General features: G+C 44.1%; 1 protein-coding gene across 2 annotated transcripts in view; it reads left to right on the top strand.

Annotated features, from left to right (window-relative positions):
- Positions 1-268: 268 nt before the first annotated feature.
- Positions 269-19,202, top strand: part of NCOA3 (nuclear receptor coactivator 3) — a 106,475-nt gene continuing 87,541 nt past the window's right edge. For both annotated transcript variants that reach the window (XM_028138250.2, XM_028138231.2), the window contains exon 1: positions 269-432. The gene's annotated coding sequence lies outside the window, so the exon portion shown is untranslated. The remainder of the gene's footprint in view (positions 433-19,202) is intronic.

Raw genomic sequence — 19,202 nt, 5'->3', positions numbered from 1 at the left:
TAAATGCTCCATAAGTATCCTATATTATTGAACGAAAGTAAGTATGAAAAAATTAGGGGAAGGGTAGGGTTGCCTTCCATTTCTCCCGACCCCGCCGCGGCTCCCTGGGGGTAAGCGAGCGAAAGCCCGCCGAGGGTCCACGCGGCCACGCCCTCGCGCCGCGGAAGCCGCGGGCAGGGACACCCGGAGCCCAGGCCGCGCAAGGCCCCCTGGGACCGGTAGTGCTGGGCGTGGCCCCGGGACTACATATCCCGGCGGCCCCCGCGCCGAGGTTCCAGCCGCTGGCTCCTCAGCTCTACCACAGCGACGGCGGCAGCCGCGGCGGCTGAATCGGTGGTGGCGGCGGAGGAGGCGGCGGCGGCTGTGGCGGCTGCGGGCTGAGCAGCGAGTTTCCGATTTAAAGCTGAGCTGCGAGGAAAATGGCGGCGGGTGGTGAGTGGAGATAAAGGAAGAGCAGCAGCGGGCGAGGGGCTGGAGTGCAAGGCGCAGGGAAGAGGGCGAGTCCCCGGGGCTGCTGCGCGAGCCGGCGGCTTCGGCTCCCGGAGGCGCTGAGGGGCGCGCCGAGCGGGGGGCGCTCCGAGAGAGTTTTGGGGTGTTGGGGCCGCGCCGCTTCCCCGCAGCCCGGGAGCAGCCGGAGGAGGGAAGTCCAAGCTGGGCGGCACCCGGCTTGGGGGTCCGAGGGGGTCCCCGCAGGGAGGGGTCGCCCCGAGGAGTTTGGGGGGGGGGACCGCGGGGGCCCACTTGCCCCCCTCCTGTCCTTAAAGTTTTATCTTCCTCTTTCCTCCCCAGCCCTTGAGGGCGGCTTTGGAAGCTGCCCGCGTCCCCTTCTCCCCGCTGCCGTGGCCCCTTCGGGGGGACTAGGGGGCGGGGGCCGCGCACAGACCTCGCCGACCCCCACCCGGCCTCCCGGCCGTGCTGGGGAGGGGGCCGGGTTTCGTGGCCGCGTCTACCCCTGCACCCGGGCGTTTTTAATGTTTTACACGAATTGTGTGCGGAATTTCCATTTTGGGCACGGGTGGGTAGGTAAGGTTCTCGGCAGTTTTCTCAGTAAAAAGGCGTTTTGCTACCTCTGGTGTGAAGGCTGGGGAATGGCAAGTGGGAAGTTGGTGGGTACATTGCTGGTTTGGCTGTCTTTATGATTACTACCCCCGCCCCCCTCCGCCTTGTCCCTTCGTGTGGACATTGATGCAGTTCGTAGTGATTTAAATAAACTGTTCGTCTTGCGCATGTCTTTAAAAAAACACCACGAGTCGCTGGAAGGCGTCGTTGCTTCCCAGGCAGCTTGAGGGCACTCAGGGTGGAAAGTTAACCGACAGCACTTGTCAGAGGGAGAGAGCATCGTCTCCCGACCTCACTCAGCTGGGGGGCCGGGACTCCCAAATGGAATGACACGAAAGGTAGGCGATTCTCTCCCAAGTCAAAACTTTCCTCCGCACAACGCCCCCCCCCCCCCCGTCCCCCCGCCCCGAATGTGAAGATTTCCTTTTTGCAGTTTTTGAGCAGCGCTTCAAAGCCAAGCTGTTTTTGTTATTAAGCCTGCACCATAAAGAAACAGGAAGGCGAGGGCCAGCTGGCGTGCTGCAGTGGCTTTAAATGGAGTTTTGAAGGAGACGAGTGAGAGTGGTGGTGGCGTGGAGTGAGGTTGCTGCATCTACTTGGTTTGAAATGCCTGGCCTCCTCACTGGTCCCTGGTCCCTGGCCGCGAGAAAGCTTCACTGTGGGTTGCAGCAGGTTGTTGAGAGGGTAATGGGGGAAAATCACAGGTCTTCAGTGAATGCCGCCGCATAAGCTAACATGTTAAATGGAAAGCCTTAAGTTTGTGAACTGCTTGTTCTGATTATTGCTTGTTTATTTAGAATAGGTTATATCAGGTATGATACCCACCTGGAAAGGCACAAAACACTGAGGAATGAGTCTCTCTCCTACTCTACCTCCCCCCCCCCCCCCCCAGGAGGCAATCACTTACTGGTTTTTAGAATATCCTTGGCTTTTGGGATAATCATTTTAAGGTTTTCATTAGAAACACACCCCTGTTGAATACCAAAAAGCAGGGAAACAAAATGAGCAGAAGAAAAGGAAAATGGGTGGGAATGCTGTTTTCTTCTTACCATTTAAAAAAATGTTGATAGCTATTAGAACTTAGTGTTTATGTTGCCGTATCTACTGACACCCTTAAAGAAATAACAATCTCTGTGGCTTGAGGATGAAGAATCCTGCTGGGTTCATTGTTTGTATGTAAGACGAAGCCTCTCTAACATGTAAAATGATATTGAACACTATAGCTCCTGTCACTGGAGGTTGCTTCAGGTTCTGCATTTAAATGAGCAGCAATCTAGATTGCCTGTGATCCTAAATTATAGGGCTATTTTATGTATTGATAGAAATGACTTAATTGTTCAATCAGCATTAAAAAAAGCATATGCCAGCTTCTGGCATATAGAAGTACATTTTGGATGTGAGGATTGTGGACTAAGTGGGAGGATGTAATGTTTCTACAGCAGTTATAGGAAATGTTTCTGCCATAAAATATTCCTTAACTATAGAGGCTTTGAAAATGCAGAACAACTCCAGCATAATTAACAGGATTTATATTTTTATGTTTTAGAATGGTGGTTTTGAATTTACCGACACTAACAACTCATTAAAAAATTTCAGTGATATTAGAGTTTAAAGTATTAAGGGTTATATTAAATAATTTTATTATATTTTGAAAGCGAGGATATTGTGCATTTTCCCCTCTGTAGAAGAATTATTTCTATAAATCAACTATGCAGATAAGTTAGAATTCATTCAGTAAGGAGTGAGTGTACTTACTGTTGGACCTTGTACCCCTTTTCTAGGAGACATGTAAATTAAAAACAGTTCTTGAAATGGTTACTAATGTCTTCTTGACTGATCTTTTTAAATAAACTTCCGGACTATGTCAGCAACATACTAAAGATACATTTTCTGTCTATACTAATAAAAGGGTAATATGCTAATTAGACTGGGAGACCTTCCGGATGTCCTTTCAGACAAAGTCATGGTGGCGGGGCTGAGGCAGAGGTGGTTAGGGGCAATCAGGCCAGGAGGAGAGGACAGTTGGGGATGATCAGGCCAGCGGGGGAGGGGGGGCAGTTGGGGGTGAGCAGGCCGGCAGGCAGAGTGGTTAGGGGCAATCAGGCAGGCAGGTGAGCAGTTAGGAGCCAGCGGTCCCGGATTGCGAGAGGGATGTCCGACTGCCATCAGAGGGATGTCCTGTGGGATTGGGCCTAAACCGGCAGTCGGACATTCCCTGAGGGGGTCCCAGATTGGAGAGGGTGCAGTCTGTGCTGAGGGATACCCCCCCACCCCCGTATGAATTTCATGCACCGGGCCACTAGTATATATATATTTTCAATCTTTTGTGCATTAGCAGTATGATTTTAGAATAGTACTTTTTAACTTGAAGACTACTTTTTTTAACATACATACCGTATATTGATTTCAGAGAGGAAGGAAGAGGGAGAGAGATAGAAACATCAATGATGAGACAGAATCGTCGATCTGCTGCCTTCCACAACCCGGGCATGTGCCCTTTACCGGAATCGAACCTGGAACCTTTCAGTTCATAGGCCGATGCCCTATCCACTGAGCCAAACTGGCTAGGGCAGTGGTCGGCAAACTCATTAGTCAACAGAGCGGCAAAACGTGGTTCGTGAGTCGCAATTTGCTTACCACTGGGCTAGGGCAAGAGTACTTTGTTTTTGAGAAGTCTTTTAAAAGAATGATTTAAGAAATTATTTTTGTTTGGACAATAGGGTAAGATAAAAAACACACAAAACACCTATTATTATCCTGTCCTTAATTGGTATTAAAATAAATGGCTTTAGGTTTTTTTATTTTTTTTTATATTTTTAAAAGCTGTATAATTTCAAGCCTTGGCCAGAGGATGTAGGACTGACTACTTTTGAAAACTTTCAATTTGTTGCAAGTTTGGAATGAATATAACCTGCAGTTGTTATTTGTCAACACAGCAAAGGGACCACAATTTTTACTCTTTTAATCATAATTGAAGAGGTACTGCAGTTTCTCATAGGTTAAACCAGAGAGGACCTGTCCCAGCTTGGTTTGAATTTATTATACTTAGTAGTGAAGAATATTCACTATATGCATTATTGAGTGGTTAAAGCTTTGAGAGCAGAAAATTAGTGTTGGAAATGGATGTTAACTTTTCTTTTTCCCCATAGTTCAGGTGAAGGAAATGGGTGACTGTATTAGTTTAGATCCTCAAGAACATCATTGAGATTGAGTGCTGAAGTAAAATGTAGTCATTTTCTTCCATTCTGAGTGCTTTTTGGGGTGGGGGATTACAAAATGAACATTTCACAGTTAAAGTAGAGGAGGTACTCTATTGTAATGAGACTTACTTTTTCACTTTGTTAATGTTTGCTAGGTAAATTTATTTGGCCCATTTAGTTTTTTGACAGGGTTTCTGGGAGAGGATTATTTTGGTTTAAGGATGCAATTTATCCAGAGCCTAACCTTATTTTCAGCCCTGTAACAAATAAATGATGGGTTTGACTTAAATTTAATCGCCTTTCCCTTTTTTACCTTCTGGTGGAGAGATGTTAATGAAGAGGAAAATGGCCAGAAGAGACACAGCAGGAGTAGAAAAGGGAAGATGTGCAGTATGTTGGAGGCTGGTTTATCCACAAACTGGATAATCTTCTTAGACTACATGCTGCCAGTTCCCAACTTTGTCAGCATTAACTCAGTTAGGTAGGTTCTGCCGACCTAGGCCAATTTATAGGGGGCAGTAATAAAGGTTCATTTTAACTAACTAGTAAACTTTGTGGCCTAGAGGCAAAGAGAAGTCTGACCTAACAGGCACACAGGTTTTACCTATTTCAAAGAACATGCTAAGAGCAAATTAACTAGTCTTTTCTGTTTGTCCTTTGCCCCGTTTGTCATTAGGGACATCTGTATCCTATCTTTTCTGTTAATATTTTTTTATTGCTAAGTTCTAGGAAAGAGGGGAACTTTTTTTGGTCTGCTATTCACCTATGAAGGTATTCATCTGAAATGTTGAATTTCCTTGGTTAGAGGCCATGAGGGTTATGAAGCTTCACTTTTTGGAGACTAGGCTGACTAGATTCCTGAATTTAACTCATCATCATCCACATCATGATGAAAAGGGAATATTGGCCTGGATATCACATAGTAATGGATAATCTACTGTCCCCTGGGGCTTTGCTTTTGGTAGCTGTGGCGGCTGAGCTGGAGTGGTAGATGGATAGAGGGGAAAGCACTGCAGAAGTCAGCATAATCCTCAATTAGGATAAGCCTCATGGTTAATTGAATGTTGAGTGTACAGGTTAAATCCCATTATAACAAACTCCAGGGGAGTAGCTAAATTATTTTGTTGTACTAGGATTGAGCTTTACTGAATACTGTTAAAAATAAATTAGTCTTTTTGTTTTTGTTAGAGATGTGGGAAAATTTTTATTTATTGTAACAATTTGACAAGTTGTTATTCATGAGCCAGTGTGTTTCACCTTCATTTAAAATGCTTTCGCCTTTAAAAAGGAAAGAACCCATGTTGGCCTGGGCAGACAGTTTATATACCCTCTTCCTCCAGTGGAATAGCTCCATTGGTTTATCTTAACAACTAAATAAGTTTATTAGTAAGTACTACTGCCACATCAAAGTGTGGTCAGAGGAAACGGGAATTTCCCCAGGTTTCCAGGTGGCTACTACTGGTAATTTTTTCTGCCCTGACAACTTTTTAAAATAAACGAATGTATTTTATTTTAGTGTGAACTTTCCTTTGTGAGTAATAATTAATGTAGCTCTTTCTATTCAGCTCAATGTAGTTTGAGACCTTGAGATCTCTCTATGGTATTGTTAAAAAAAAAAAAAAGTAATGCTACTATTATAGTCTTTAAGATACTTCCATATAAATATGAAAATTTTCAGGAACATGATTAATATACATATGAGAAAATACTATTTATGCTTGGCCAGAAATATATTCCTTTTGTTCTGTACTTTTAGATTGGTTTTGCCAGATTTCAGGCATTTACATCTCACTTTCATATCTAAGGCTAGCATTTTTATTTTGGGTAGAGTGTTTTGATAGGGTGCAGCAAGACATTTTGAAGTCATTCTTTTAAATACATGTTCCATGAAGGAGGGAAAAATCTGAAAGAAGGAATTTCAAACAACCCAAGCAGTGTTTTGAAAGTTCTCAGGTCTTAAGAATAATGACTGACTAGTAGGCAGGAAGCCTGCAGTTGTATTGTGGTATTGTTCCTCCATCTTATGCATTTGAGAACTTGAGTACAAAAGAGAAGAAAGCCTCTGGAGGGGAAAGAAAGGGTTTTAACCACAACAAAAAAAGGTGTGGGGGGGGGGGACTTTTTGAGTAAATATTCTTTGCTTTTCTGTTTAAGTGAAACCTAAAGCCAAATTATTTTTACTTTTAGAGGAAATGTTGTTTATCATAATCTAAATGTCTTAAACCGACATTTTTATAAATGAGAATTAATTGTTAATTGTTATTGGTGGAAAGAGCAGCGTGAACTGTTTTAAAACAGAACTTAAAAATAAAAGTCCACATATGAAAACCTTTAAATATTTTCCTCCTTTGTTACCTAGTCAGTATTATTTGTTAACTTGTTATTTTGAAAAGAATACTTATCAGTTAAGAAGTGAAGAGTTGAGAATGATTTGTGAGCTTGTACTAAAAGGTTTGTGCAAATCAGGTTTTTTTTAGATTTATAAAACAAAGGGATGGAATATGCTTTTTTGATTTATAAAACAAAGGGATGGAATATGCTATCTTCCAAAATTTCTTATATTAGTTGTGCAGAATTTTTATTTGTATTTTATTGGTCAAGCATTAAGTGGATTAAGCTTTGTATACTAGATAATCATGTAAAGATGCAGGTTGCTGTGCTGATTCATGAGTTTGGGGACAGGATGATTTTGAGTTCCTGACTTCACCATAGTATATATCCTATGAACTGCAAAAATGTGTGTGTGCTTGCCTGAGAGGAAGGGGAAGGAGGAGGGGGGAGCGAGAGAGGGAAGGAAGGAGAGACAGAGACAGAGACCCAGAGAGAGGTGTATTCAATATCTTCCTCCTGTTTTAAGAAAGTGAAGTAATATTTTATTTACTCTCAGTAAAGCTGTCATCAGTGAAATTATTACTGAATTTAAGTCACCCTGTAGAATAGCTGTATCAGGTTGATTTTGTTTCCAGATTGAAATTTGGCAACTTTATTTGAAAATGTTTTAAGGATTACCCAGTGTTCTCTTCACTAAATTGTGCCTTTAGTCTATACACTCTCTGCTCCATCCAAGCTCATTTCTTTCCTTATTTACCTGCCTGGTGGTTGTGTTTTATGACCATACTTTTATCCCAGCCAAGGTAGTTGACTCCCTTGCTGTCAGAGCAAGTACTTGATTGCATCTAGGAAAATCTAACTTCACCAGTGAGAAAAAGAACTCCTCACACAGGTTGCATCCATTTAAGGATCAGTGGTATCTTCTTCATATAATAAGACAGGACTTATTACTATATTGAGTTTTAAAAATCATTTCAGAAATCAATAAAATGAATTCAGAAAGCTGCTCTCAAAGTGCATAGCCATATCTAGAATGGTGGAAGCCTTAGGTGTATTGATCCCAAATTAGGCAAACCTGAAATCGTGAACTTTCACCAATAACCTTCAGTCTTCCCCACCTTTTCCTCGGAGAGTACAAAATAGCTCCCACATGTGACTTTTTAAACTGACTTCATACCACCATTCTCTTAGCCATGGGGCCATAAGCTTTCAATCCTCTTTAATTTGCTATTGCTTGGCTGTTGCCTACTCCCATATACATATACATACTTAATGTTTATTAAGATCTTTCTGTGTAAGGCACTGTGAGAATTAAAAAGGTTTTGACCTCCAAGTGTATACAATCAAGTGCTCACATCACTTCAGTATAAGGCAGTGTGTTTTGCCTATTAGAGATTCTGGAGAAATTCAGAGGAGAAAAGGACTACCTCTGACTGGGTAATCAGGATGCAGGACTTTGAAAAATGAATAATATTTTAATATGGAAAGAAAACATTAGCAACAGCACGGAAGTAAGACATTTCAAGACTTGGTCATGTAACTATTCAGTGAATGCTGAGTGAGTGATGGTATTGAATAAAATGGTTTTGTTTTTGTAGAATCCTATTAATACATTTTTTTCCCTAGTATTCTATACTTCTGCCAGTTTAATATTATTAAACATCATTTGAGGACATATTTTTGCTTAAAAATCTTTGGAGTACAACCCAAATTCCTTCATCTAATATTCAGCTCTTATCACAGTCATTTTTTTTTAAATCAATCTTTTCCATTTTTGCTGCCCATTGTTTCAATAATGCTGATTTTTTCTGCTGCTTCTCCTTGTTATCTTGTCTGATCATTAAGGTCCAGCTCAGATCCTGTTTCATTTAAGTAAATTTCCCAGACCACAACTGAAAATATTCTTGTTGCCTGTTATGAATTGTAATTGTCTCTTCATATGCATAGGAGTCAGTATTTATTGATTGGTAGGGCAGATTCAAATTGTCTATTCTTTTATGGTAGGGACATTCTTTTTATAAGTTTTTAAATTTCTGTATTGTTTTTTGAATTATGTTCATTTTAGGTACACCAAAATCCTTGGTGTTTGGATGTGAAAGTTTCCAGAGTTCAACTATGAATTTAATTTTTCTACCTGGAAATTAAGATAAAATTATAGTCCTAAGGATTTGCTCATAGAGCCGTGTCTCCCTCATAGAGCCGTGTCTCCCTCATAGAGCCGTCCCAGATAAATCATGTTTGGGCCTTAGAATACATTCATATTTCCCAATTGCTGTAGGACTGGACAGATGTTTTTATTCATTACCACTGTTCTTCAAGGAATCGTGCTAAGAATTGTGGGCATTAAAATCCCTTTGTTATCCAGGAGCTGATAATCTAGTTGAGAAATAAGTATAATTGAAAAAACATACTTGTTGCAGCAACATAAATAAGTGGTTTGAAAGTTCAGAGGAATAAAAGATCATTTTCAACTGGGATTGTTAAGGAAAACTTAATGGAGGAGATGGAATAGAACTAAAGGGAATTAATTGCTGCTTCTAATCTCTTTCCCACATCTTTTATTTTATGGTACTTAGTTATGTCAGAAAATGATAAATTAATATTTTTTTAAATGGAAAAGAAGGCATAAACATGGTAGAGTAAAAAGCAGTACAAAAAGATATGTACTGTGAAAAAGTAAGGCTCCTGGTACCTCAGGTCTCAGGTCTTTATAGTTACCCTTCCCAAAGGCCACTACTGTTAGAGGATAGTTTTTACATATGATATGTCTCCTCAGTTTCTTTTTTTCCTATTCTCTCCCCCTCCCTCCCTCTTTATTATTATTTATTTTTTTTTAGAGAGGGAGGGAGAGAGAAAAAGAGAAAGAAAGAAACATGGATGTGAAAGAGAAACATTGATCAGTTGCCTCCTGCATGACCCCTGACTGGGGTGGGGGAATGGAATCTGCGACCTAGGTATGTGTCCTGACCTGGAATTGAACTGCCACCTATCTGTGTACCAGATGACGCTCCTACCAACTAAGTCACTAGGGACGGACTATATATACTTTTTAAGTGATCTTGGAGAGGTCTCATATCTGTTTTTATAGCTACTAAGTTCTTTCTAATTGTTACACAGTATATATTATAATTTATTCAGTACCATATTATTGCAAACAAAGCTATAATTGAATATCCTTATATATATTTCTTTGTTGCCATGTTTTGTTAAAAAGTAAATAATTTCTGGAAGCTAGGTTAAAGAGTATGAATTTAAAAATTTTGTAGAGCTCTGGCTATGTGGCTCGGTTGGTTGGAGCATCATCTCATACACTAAAGGTTGCAGGCTCAATCCCCAGTTGGGGTGAGTGTGTGTGTGTGTGTGGGGGGGGGGGGCGGGGGGGCCGGGTAAGAGGGTGGGGGAGCAACTGATGATGTTTCTCTCCCTCTCTCCCTCTCTCTCCCCCTCTCTCCTTCTCCCTTCCACTCCTTTCCTCTCTCCTTCCTCTCTCTCTAAAAATCAATAAAAACGTGTCCTTGGGTGAGGATTAAAAAATTGAAAATAAAATTTTGCAGGTATTGCAACTTGCTCCCTATAGAGATTATGTTAATTAACAATTCCACCAGCAATGTATGGCAGTGCCTGTTACTCTCATCTCTGAGTAATGTTATGGTATAAAAATTTTTAATTTGATAAATGTAAAAGCTCTTTCATGTATTTCTTCTAGTGCTTTTATGATTTCTTCTTTTTAACATTAAAATAAATATAAAATATAAAAACTAAAAAAATATAAAATAAAAATACCAGTTAGAATATAAAAATACCAATTCGGACATAAAACTAGTAGCATAGATTAATGAGATGGTAGACTATATATGTTGTGACTATATATATTCCTTTGAGTGTGTTTAAAGATGTTTAAAATATACCTATCTCACATTTGAATATGCTCTTTTGTATTTTTAGAAATCTGCTTTACTGAGGTAAGATACACTTACTATAAAGTCTAGTCATTTTAAGTGTGCAGTTTGAGTTGACAAATGTAAACAGGTGAGTTACCACTGCCACAGTCAAGATACAGAACATTGCCTATCTGCATTCAGTCTCCCTCTGGGTTTTGTATTCAGTCAACCACTGATCTGCTTTCTGTCACTCTAGTTTGCTTTCTTCCTTACTTTTTTTCAACTTTTTCTAGGTATACATGACATCTAATTATATAAGTTTGTGTTGTACAGTTTGAGTTTTTACATATATGTCTACCTGTGAATCCATCACTACAGTTACAATAATAGGAATAGCTATTACCTCCAAAAGTTCCTTACATTATTTTGTAATCCATCCCACCCTCATCTTCAGGTAATTACTGATCTGCCTTGTGTCATTAAGATTAGTTTGTATTATTGAGAAGTACATATAAATGGAATTAACAATATGTACTTTTGAGGAGGGCTGGCTTTTTTCACTTAGTACAGTTATTTTGAGATTCATCCATGTTGCATATAACAATAGTTTTTTTTATTGCTTAAGGAATATTGATTGCAGTATATTGTTATATCACAATTTATCCATTCACCTGTTGATGAACATTTGGGCTGTGTCCTGTTTTTGGTTATCAAAAATGGAACTTCGTGACATTTGTGCACAAGCCTTTGTGTAGACATATACCTTATTCCTCTTGCTGGTGTGGCTCAGTTGATTGGGCATTGTCCCATGCACCAAAAGGTTGCCAGTTCAATTCCCCTGTCAGGGCATGTACCTGTGTTTCCGGCTACATCCTCCTAGTAGGGTGTGCAGGAGGCATCCAATTGATGTTTTGCTCTCACATGGATGTTTCTCTCTCCCTCTCCATTCCTCTCTCTAAAAATCAATTTAAAAAAAAATCTTAAAATTTCTTTTCATAAACTGTCACCTGTCCTGAGTTGTATTAGCTTTTTAATGCCTCCACGTTTGTGCTATTTTGACAGTTGTGCTATTTATCACATTTAGTATTTATATTAAATGATGATTGTAACTTTAAATTACCTAAGTATCTCTCTGGACACTTTTTTTCTTGCTCAAAAACAGTGATAATCATCTCAATTTACTTACCAGTCCCTTCACCTGATATGAAGATATATATTTTCATTCTGTTTTGCCTGAATTATTCTTTTCATCATACTGGAATTTTGGAACATTTTTGCAATTTACATTTAAGAAGGCTAGTTTAAAAAACCAGTGGAAATTTCCAGCTTAAAAAAAAATCCAACTACTGGTCTAATAACTGCTTTGCAGGAAGAAAGAAATATGAAAAAGAACCGCAGACATTCTGGATGTCAGCCTGTGAAATTTTCCACTATTTCCCATAATAACATGCAGGCATGCTTATTCTGCCGGGTGCAGTGCAGTGCAACTGCAGGCGCAGTCGGAGTGGAATTTGAAGCTACCCTATCAATGATAAAATGGCATCTGGCTAGCTTTTAGTGAGCAGCTCATAAATTCACACATTTAAGGTACTATATGTTTGTTTCATCTTTGCCTGAAGTGTAGTCATAACACTGAACTTGCAAAATTACTTACGTCTTCTGATTCTCAAATTTCTGTTTCAAATGAAGTTTGGTTTTTTAATTTCAGTAGAGTTGTTATGCATCTGAGAATATAGACATAAAATTCTTTTAGTGACAATGCTGTATAAATACATTTTTATTTTATAGGATTTTATACTATCTTGAAGAATGCTCAGAAAATTAAAGTTTTTAAAAGATTTGTGCAAACTCACTATTTGGTGTGATTTAAGAAACATTTTAGCCTCTATTTCAGGTTTGTGTTAATCAAAGGGTTAGCAGACTATATTAAAATCTATAGTTGTGTTTTTGTTTGGCTGTTTCAAATTTAAAGGCAAACAGTATTAGATTGTTTTTCTAATAATGGAAGTCCAGGTTGCCCAGTTATGTAAACTGGTCAAGTAGAAGAATCACGAGTAGATTATAAATATACTGTAATCACTCACTTCTACATTGTTTCATCTCTTTCATGGCTAAAACCTAACAGTGATATTAAGGAATGAAATTGAGAAATTCAGATTTTATGAATTAACCTTTTAAACTCCTGCATTTCTATAGTGATGAATTTTAGTCTTCATAGGGATACAACAGATATGCATATGTAACTTTTTGTATGTTTTAACACTTGTAAGTCATTTACATGTTGGAAATAAAGGCATATTAGTGCATAAGTATATCTTTTCCAGACTGTTAGGTATTATCCTTGAATAAGAACAGCATTGTGACATAACAGTGGCCTCCACCCCTTCCCTGTGATGGACTCCTCCCTTGTGCAGCCTCATCCTTCCTCTTGACCTTTCCTGTAGCTATAACTCTCTTCCTGTTATCTTGATGTACTTCCTCTTCTCAGCCCTCCTCTAGCTACAACTGTTTTATCCCTTTTCACTCAGCCTCAATTTTCTTCTAAGTCTCTCACTTTCTCTAGTTGCTCATCTTTACCTTTGGAAGGTTTCTTTGCTCCAAGTGTTTTCTGCTCCTGGCAGATTGATTTTCTTTCAGTCTTTGAACCCTCGAACACATACATCCTCACACCTTTCAAATCCTTCAACTTCATTTTTGTTGCCATGTTTTCATTTATTCTGTTAGTATAGAGATTTATTGAATCTGTGTGTCAGGATAAGGAGACTGGAAACTGGTGTGTGTGTATGTGTTGTGGAGTTCACTTTTTACAATTTTTTTTTTCTTTCTGATATCAGAGAGGAAGGGAGAGGGAGAGAGATAGAAACATCAATTATGAGAGAGAACCATTGATCAGCTGCCTTCTGCGCGCCCATATCGAGGATTGAGTCCGTAACTCGGGATGTGCCCCAACCCAGGAATCGAACCATGACCTCCTGGTTCATAGGTTGATGCTCAACCACTGAGCCATGCTAGTTGGGCTGGAGTTACACATTTTAAATGGGTAGTCATGGTAACTTTCGCTGAGAAAATAATGGATTTGATCAAAGAGTCCAGGAAATAAGCCTTGTGAACATTGGAAGGTGGGGAACAGTCTGTGCAGAGGGAACAGCCAATGCAAAGGCCCTTTGGTAGGAGCATTCTTAGTGTTTTTGAAGGAACAGCAAGGTAGCCAGTGTAATGGAGCACAGTGAACAAAGGATTAAGTAGTAAGAGAAGAAGTCTGAGAGGTAACAGTGGAGCCTTGTAGGGAATTGTAATGTCTTCAACTTTTACTTAGAGCAAAATGGTGAGCCACTGTAGGTTTTTAATTTTCGGTTATTCCAAAAACATATTATGATAATTGATTTTCGCCCCCTTAAATTAAAGACATATTTCATCCTATCTAATAAGAGGCAATATGCAAATTGACCATCACTCCAACACACAAGATGGCCACCTCCATGTGGTCAAAGATGGCTGCCCCCATGTGGTCAAAGATGGCTGCCCCCATGTGGGCACAAGATGGCCGCCACAAGATGGCCGGCAGGGGAGAACAGTTAGGGGTGACTGGACCACCAGAGGAGGGCAGTTGGGGGCAACCAGGCCTGCAGGGGAGGGCAGTTGGGGGTGATCAGGTCTGCAGGGGAGGGCAGTTGGGGGGGGGGGACCCAGGTGTGCAGGAGAGGGCAGTTGGGGGCAACCAGGCCTGCAGGGGAGGGCAGTTGGGGGTGATCAGGCCTTCAGGGGAGGGCAGTTGGGGGGGGGACCCAGGTGTGCAGGAGAGGGCAGTTAGGGGCAACCAGGCTGGCAGGGGAGAGCAGTTAGGGGACCAGGCCGGCAGGGGAGGGCAGTTAGGGCGACCAGGCCGGCAGGGGAGGGCAGTTGGGGGCGACCAGACTGGCAGGGGAGGGCAGTTAGGGGTTACCAGGCTGGCAGGGGAGGGCAGTTAGGGGCAATTGTGCCGGCAGGGGAGCAGTTAGGCGTTTATCAGGCTGACAGAGGAGTGGTTAGAAGGTGATCAGGCAGGCAGGCGAGAGGTTGGGAGCCAGCAGTCCTGGATTGTGGAATCAGGCCTAAACTGGCAGTTGGACATCCCTCGAGGGGTCTCAGATTGGAGAGGGTGCAGGCTGGGCTGAGGGACATTCCACCCCCCGGCCCCCCCCCCCCCCCGTGCACGAATTTCGTGCACTGGGCCTCTAGTTTTATTATAAAAGTATTTAATTCATGTTAACTTGAAAAATACAGAAAGGCACATAGGAGAAAATAAAGAAATCAATGAACAGCCCGTGCAGGTTTGGATCAGTGGATAAAGCGTCGGCCTGTGGACTGAGGGTCCTGGGTTCAATTCTGGTCAAGGGCACATGCCCTGGTTGCGGGCTCGATCCCCAGTAGGGGGGCAGGCAGGAGGCAGCCAGTCAATGATTCTCTCTCATCACTGATGTTTATATCTCTCTCTCGCTTCCTCTCTGAAATCAGTAAAATATATATATAAAAAGTCAGTGAACAAATAAAGATTATCAGTAACCTCATTATCCATTATTGAAGATTTTGTGTGTACGTATCATCCCACTTGTTTTCCTTTGTGTTTGTATACAAACACCCCTCCTGCACTGTAGGGTTTTGACACACAGCATATAAACTGACTTAGGCTTTACAGAGATCCTTCCAGTTGCTTTGTGAAAAGTAGCCCAGAAGAGGGCGAGAAGCAGATAGACCTATTAAAGGCTGTTACAGTAATCTAGGCATGAGACAGTGTTACCTTAGACCACAGTGGCAGCAGAGATGATAAGAAGTGGTCAAATTCTATATCCTATCTAATAAAAGAATAATATGCAAATTGACCATCACTCCAACACACAAGATGGCTGCCCCCGTGTGGTCAAAGATGACTGTCCCCATGTGGACACAAGATGGCCACCACAAGATGGCCAGCAGGGAAGGGCAGTTGGGAGGGACCAGGTCTGCAAGGGAGGGCAGTTGTGGGCGATCAGGCCAGCAGGGGAGGGCAGTTGTGGGCGATCAGGCCAGCAGGGGAGGGCAGTTGGGAGGGACCAGGCCTGCAAGGGCAGGCAGTTGGGGGCGATCAAGCCTGCAGGGAAGGGCAGTTAGGGGTGACCAGGCCGGCAGAGGAGGGAAGTTCGGGGCAACCGGGCCTGCAGGAAAGGGCAGTTGCGGGGGACCCAGGCCTGCAGGGGAGAGTAGTTGGGGGGGGGGGGGAACCAGGCCTGCAGGGGAAGGCAGTTAGGGGTGACCAGGCCTGCAGGGGAGGGCAGTTAGGGACAAACAGGCCGGCAGGGGAGCAGTTAGGCATCAATCAGGCTGGCAGGGGAGTGGTTAGGGGATGATTAGGCTGGCAGGCAGAAGCGATTAGGGGCAATCAGGAAGGCAGGCAGGTGAGCAGTTGGGAGCCAGCAGTCCTGGATTGTGAGAGGGATGTCTGACTGCCCGTTTAGGCCCGATCTTACCTGGATCGGGCCTAAACGGGCAGTCGGACATCCCTCGAGGGGTCCCACATTGGAGAGGGTGCAGGCTGGGCTGAAGGACCCCCCACCCCCCATGCACGAATTTCATGCACCGGGCCTCTAGTACATTTTAAATGTGGAGCCAATTGAATTTTGTGGATTCAGTGAGGTTGGGCTGTGTTGGGTGGATGGGGCAAGAGGAGGGAAGAATCACCGGTGACTCAAATGTTTTTGGCTTGAGTAACTAGAAACCTTTGGTTTAATTTTAATTTTTCTTTTTTGTCGAACTATCCAAGATTCAATTCTGGCTCTATTTTTTATTATGTGTTTTTCCTGTTCATTTGAACTCGTGATTGTTTCTTTCACCAAACTTCTAGTCTGTTTTGCCCAGCTTGGCACATGGTACCCACCACAAGATGCTATATATAACAAATTGTTTCACTAATAGTCTTAACTAGATAGTGAGCATCCTTTTACTTGATCATGCTGGATTAATTTTATCTGCTTAAGTACTAATAACTTTGTGAATACATTTTGGGTATTCACTGAAAGTTTGTGCACTCCTCTGTCTTGAGGACAAGATATGAGAAAACCTTAAAGTAAATGCCTCCTCAGTAGCTTTACTTCGGCTTACTGGCATCTTTTGGATCAATTGTTTTAGATAGTTATTTTTCTCAGTTATTTTGAGTCTAAAAAAAACATGAAATGTTATGATGTATTATCTTGAATTGTGCAGCCCTATGAGGGCTTGTTTTTTATTTACTGATTTTTTGCCCCGGCCAGCGGGGTCTTCCAACGGGAGTACCGAGGCGGCGCACCTAAGAGAATGAGAGACAGACAAGGGACGCAAAGAATGGAGGCAAGACAAAAGGGATTCTGATCAAGCCTCAAAATTTTATTTTTTACAGCGTTCCTTATATGTGATTTCTAGAAGGGTGGATGCCTAGGAGGGGTGGGGGCTGACCTAGATAATCGGCTAAAGTCGTAACTATAGATAAAGGGTGTGGCAGTTGAAGGGCGGCTACAGAAGAAATGCTTTGTCCTCAGGCAAGAGGAAGTGGGCCTAGTTTCAGTAACTTACTGAAGGTCAGAGTTAATCCTTTGACCAACTCTTGGCTCCTGACAATTTTTAGAAAGGGGGAAGGAGAGAGAGAGAGAGAGAGAGAGAGAGAGAGACATCAATTTGTTCCACTTATTTATGTATTCATTGGCTGCTGCTTGTATGTGCCCTGACCAGTGATCAAACCTGAATCCTTGGTTGACGATGCTCTAACAACTGAGCTACCCTTCCAGGGCCAAGGCTTAATGTATTATTCTTTTTTTTAATTTCTTTATTGATTAAGGTGTCACATATTTGTCCTCATCCCCCCATTCACATCCCACCCCTCTCCCCACGCATGCCCCAATCCCCTGTTGAACTTAACCGTTGGATAGGCTTATATGCATGCATACAGGTCCTTTGGTTGAACTCTCCCCCTCCCCCAACCCTCCCCCTACCCTCCCCTATCCTCCCTCTGAGGCCCGATAGTCCGATCGATGCCTCCTTGCTTCTGGTTCTGTTCTTGTTCCTCAGTCTATGTTGTTCATCATTTCCTCTAGATGAACGAGATCAAATGTCACTAGATATATACTAATAAGAACTGAATGTGAGACGAGCAATAATATTTATGCTGACAGGCAAATGAATCAATCTGTAGCGAGCTTCCCCCTGGACCAACAGTTCTTTTGAGACCCAATTTCGATGTCCAGTAGTTCCTTATGTGTACATGTCAGCACTGACCCCTCAGCTCTGGATGGTGGACAAATGGTGGTAATGGAGGTCCGACTCCCTCTGGTTTGGTCTCGGCCGAACCCAGGGGCACGGCGTCACCTGGACTAAGGGGCACGTGGCCTCACCCATACCCAAGGGGCGCGTGGTCTCACCCGGGCCTGGGACCCAGCCTCACCCGGATGGATCCAGGGGCGCACGGCCTCACCCGGACCCAGGATCTGGCTTCACCCGTACCCAGGGACGCTTGGCCTCTCCCAGACCCAGGGGCACGTGGCCTCACCCGGGCTTAGTTGCACAAGGCCTCACCTGGATCCAGGGACACATGGTCTCTCCCGGACCCAGGGACGCTTGGCCTCTCCCAGACCCAGGGCCACTTGGGCTCACCCGGGCCTAGGTGCACGAGGCCTCATCCGGATCCAGGGACGCATGGTCTCACCCGGACCCAGGGACGCTTGGCCTCTCCCAGACCCAGGGCCACTTGGGCTCACCCGGGCCTAGGTGCACGAGGCCTCATCCGGATCCAGGGATGCATGGTCTCACCCGGACCCAGGGACGCTTGGCCTCTCCCCGACCCAGGGCCACTTGGACTCACCCGGGCCTAGGTGCACGAGGCCTCACCCGGATCCAGGGACACATGGTCTCACCCGGACCCAGGGACGCTTGGCCTCTCCCCGACCCAGGGCCACTTGGGCTCACCCGGGCCTAGGTGCACGAGGCCTCACCCGGATCCAGGGACACATGGTCTCACCCGGACCCAGGGATGCTTGACCTCTCCCAGACCCAGGGCCACTTGGGCTCACCCGGGCCTAGGTGCACGAGGCCTCACCCGGATCCAGGGACACATGGTCTCACCCGGACCCAGGGATGCTTGGCCTCTCCCAGACCCAGGGCCACTTGGGCTCACCCGGGCCTAGGTGCACGAGGCCTCACCCGGATCCAGGGACACATGGTCTCACCCGGACCCAGGGATGCTTGGCCTCCCCCAGACCCAGGGCCACTTGGGCTCACCTGGGCCTAGGTGCACGAGGCCTCACCCGGATCCAGGGACACATGGTCTCGCCCGGACCCAGGGACGCTTGGCCTCTCCCATCCCCAGGGGTACGTGGCCTCACCCAGGCCTAGGTGCACGAGGCCTCACCCGGATCCAGGGATACATGGTCTCACCCGGACCCAGGGACGCTTGGCCTCTCCCAGACCCAGGGCCACTAGGGCTCACCCGGGCCTAGGTGCACGCGGCCTCACCCGGATCCAGGTACACATGGTCTCGCCTGGACCCAGGGGTGTGTGGGCTCTCCCAGACCCAGGGGCGCTTGGCCTCGCCCGGGCACGGGATCCAGCGTCATCCGGGTACAGGGGCACTTGGCCTCACCCGGACCCGGAGTCCGGCCTCACCTGGACCCAGGGACTTGAGGCCTCACTTATACCCAGAGGCGTGTGACCACACCCGAGCCCAGAGGCGCGCAACCCCGCCCGCACCCGG

The sequence above is a fragment of the Eptesicus fuscus genome, chromosome 12 (genome assembly GCF_027574615.1).
Source record: "Eptesicus fuscus isolate TK198812 chromosome 12, DD_ASM_mEF_20220401, whole genome shotgun sequence".
In the NCBI taxonomy this organism is placed as follows: domain Eukaryota; kingdom Metazoa; phylum Chordata; class Mammalia; order Chiroptera; family Vespertilionidae; genus Eptesicus; species Eptesicus fuscus.
The sequence above is the reverse complement of the archived record's forward strand: the minus strand, read 5'-3'. Positions and strand labels throughout refer to the sequence as shown.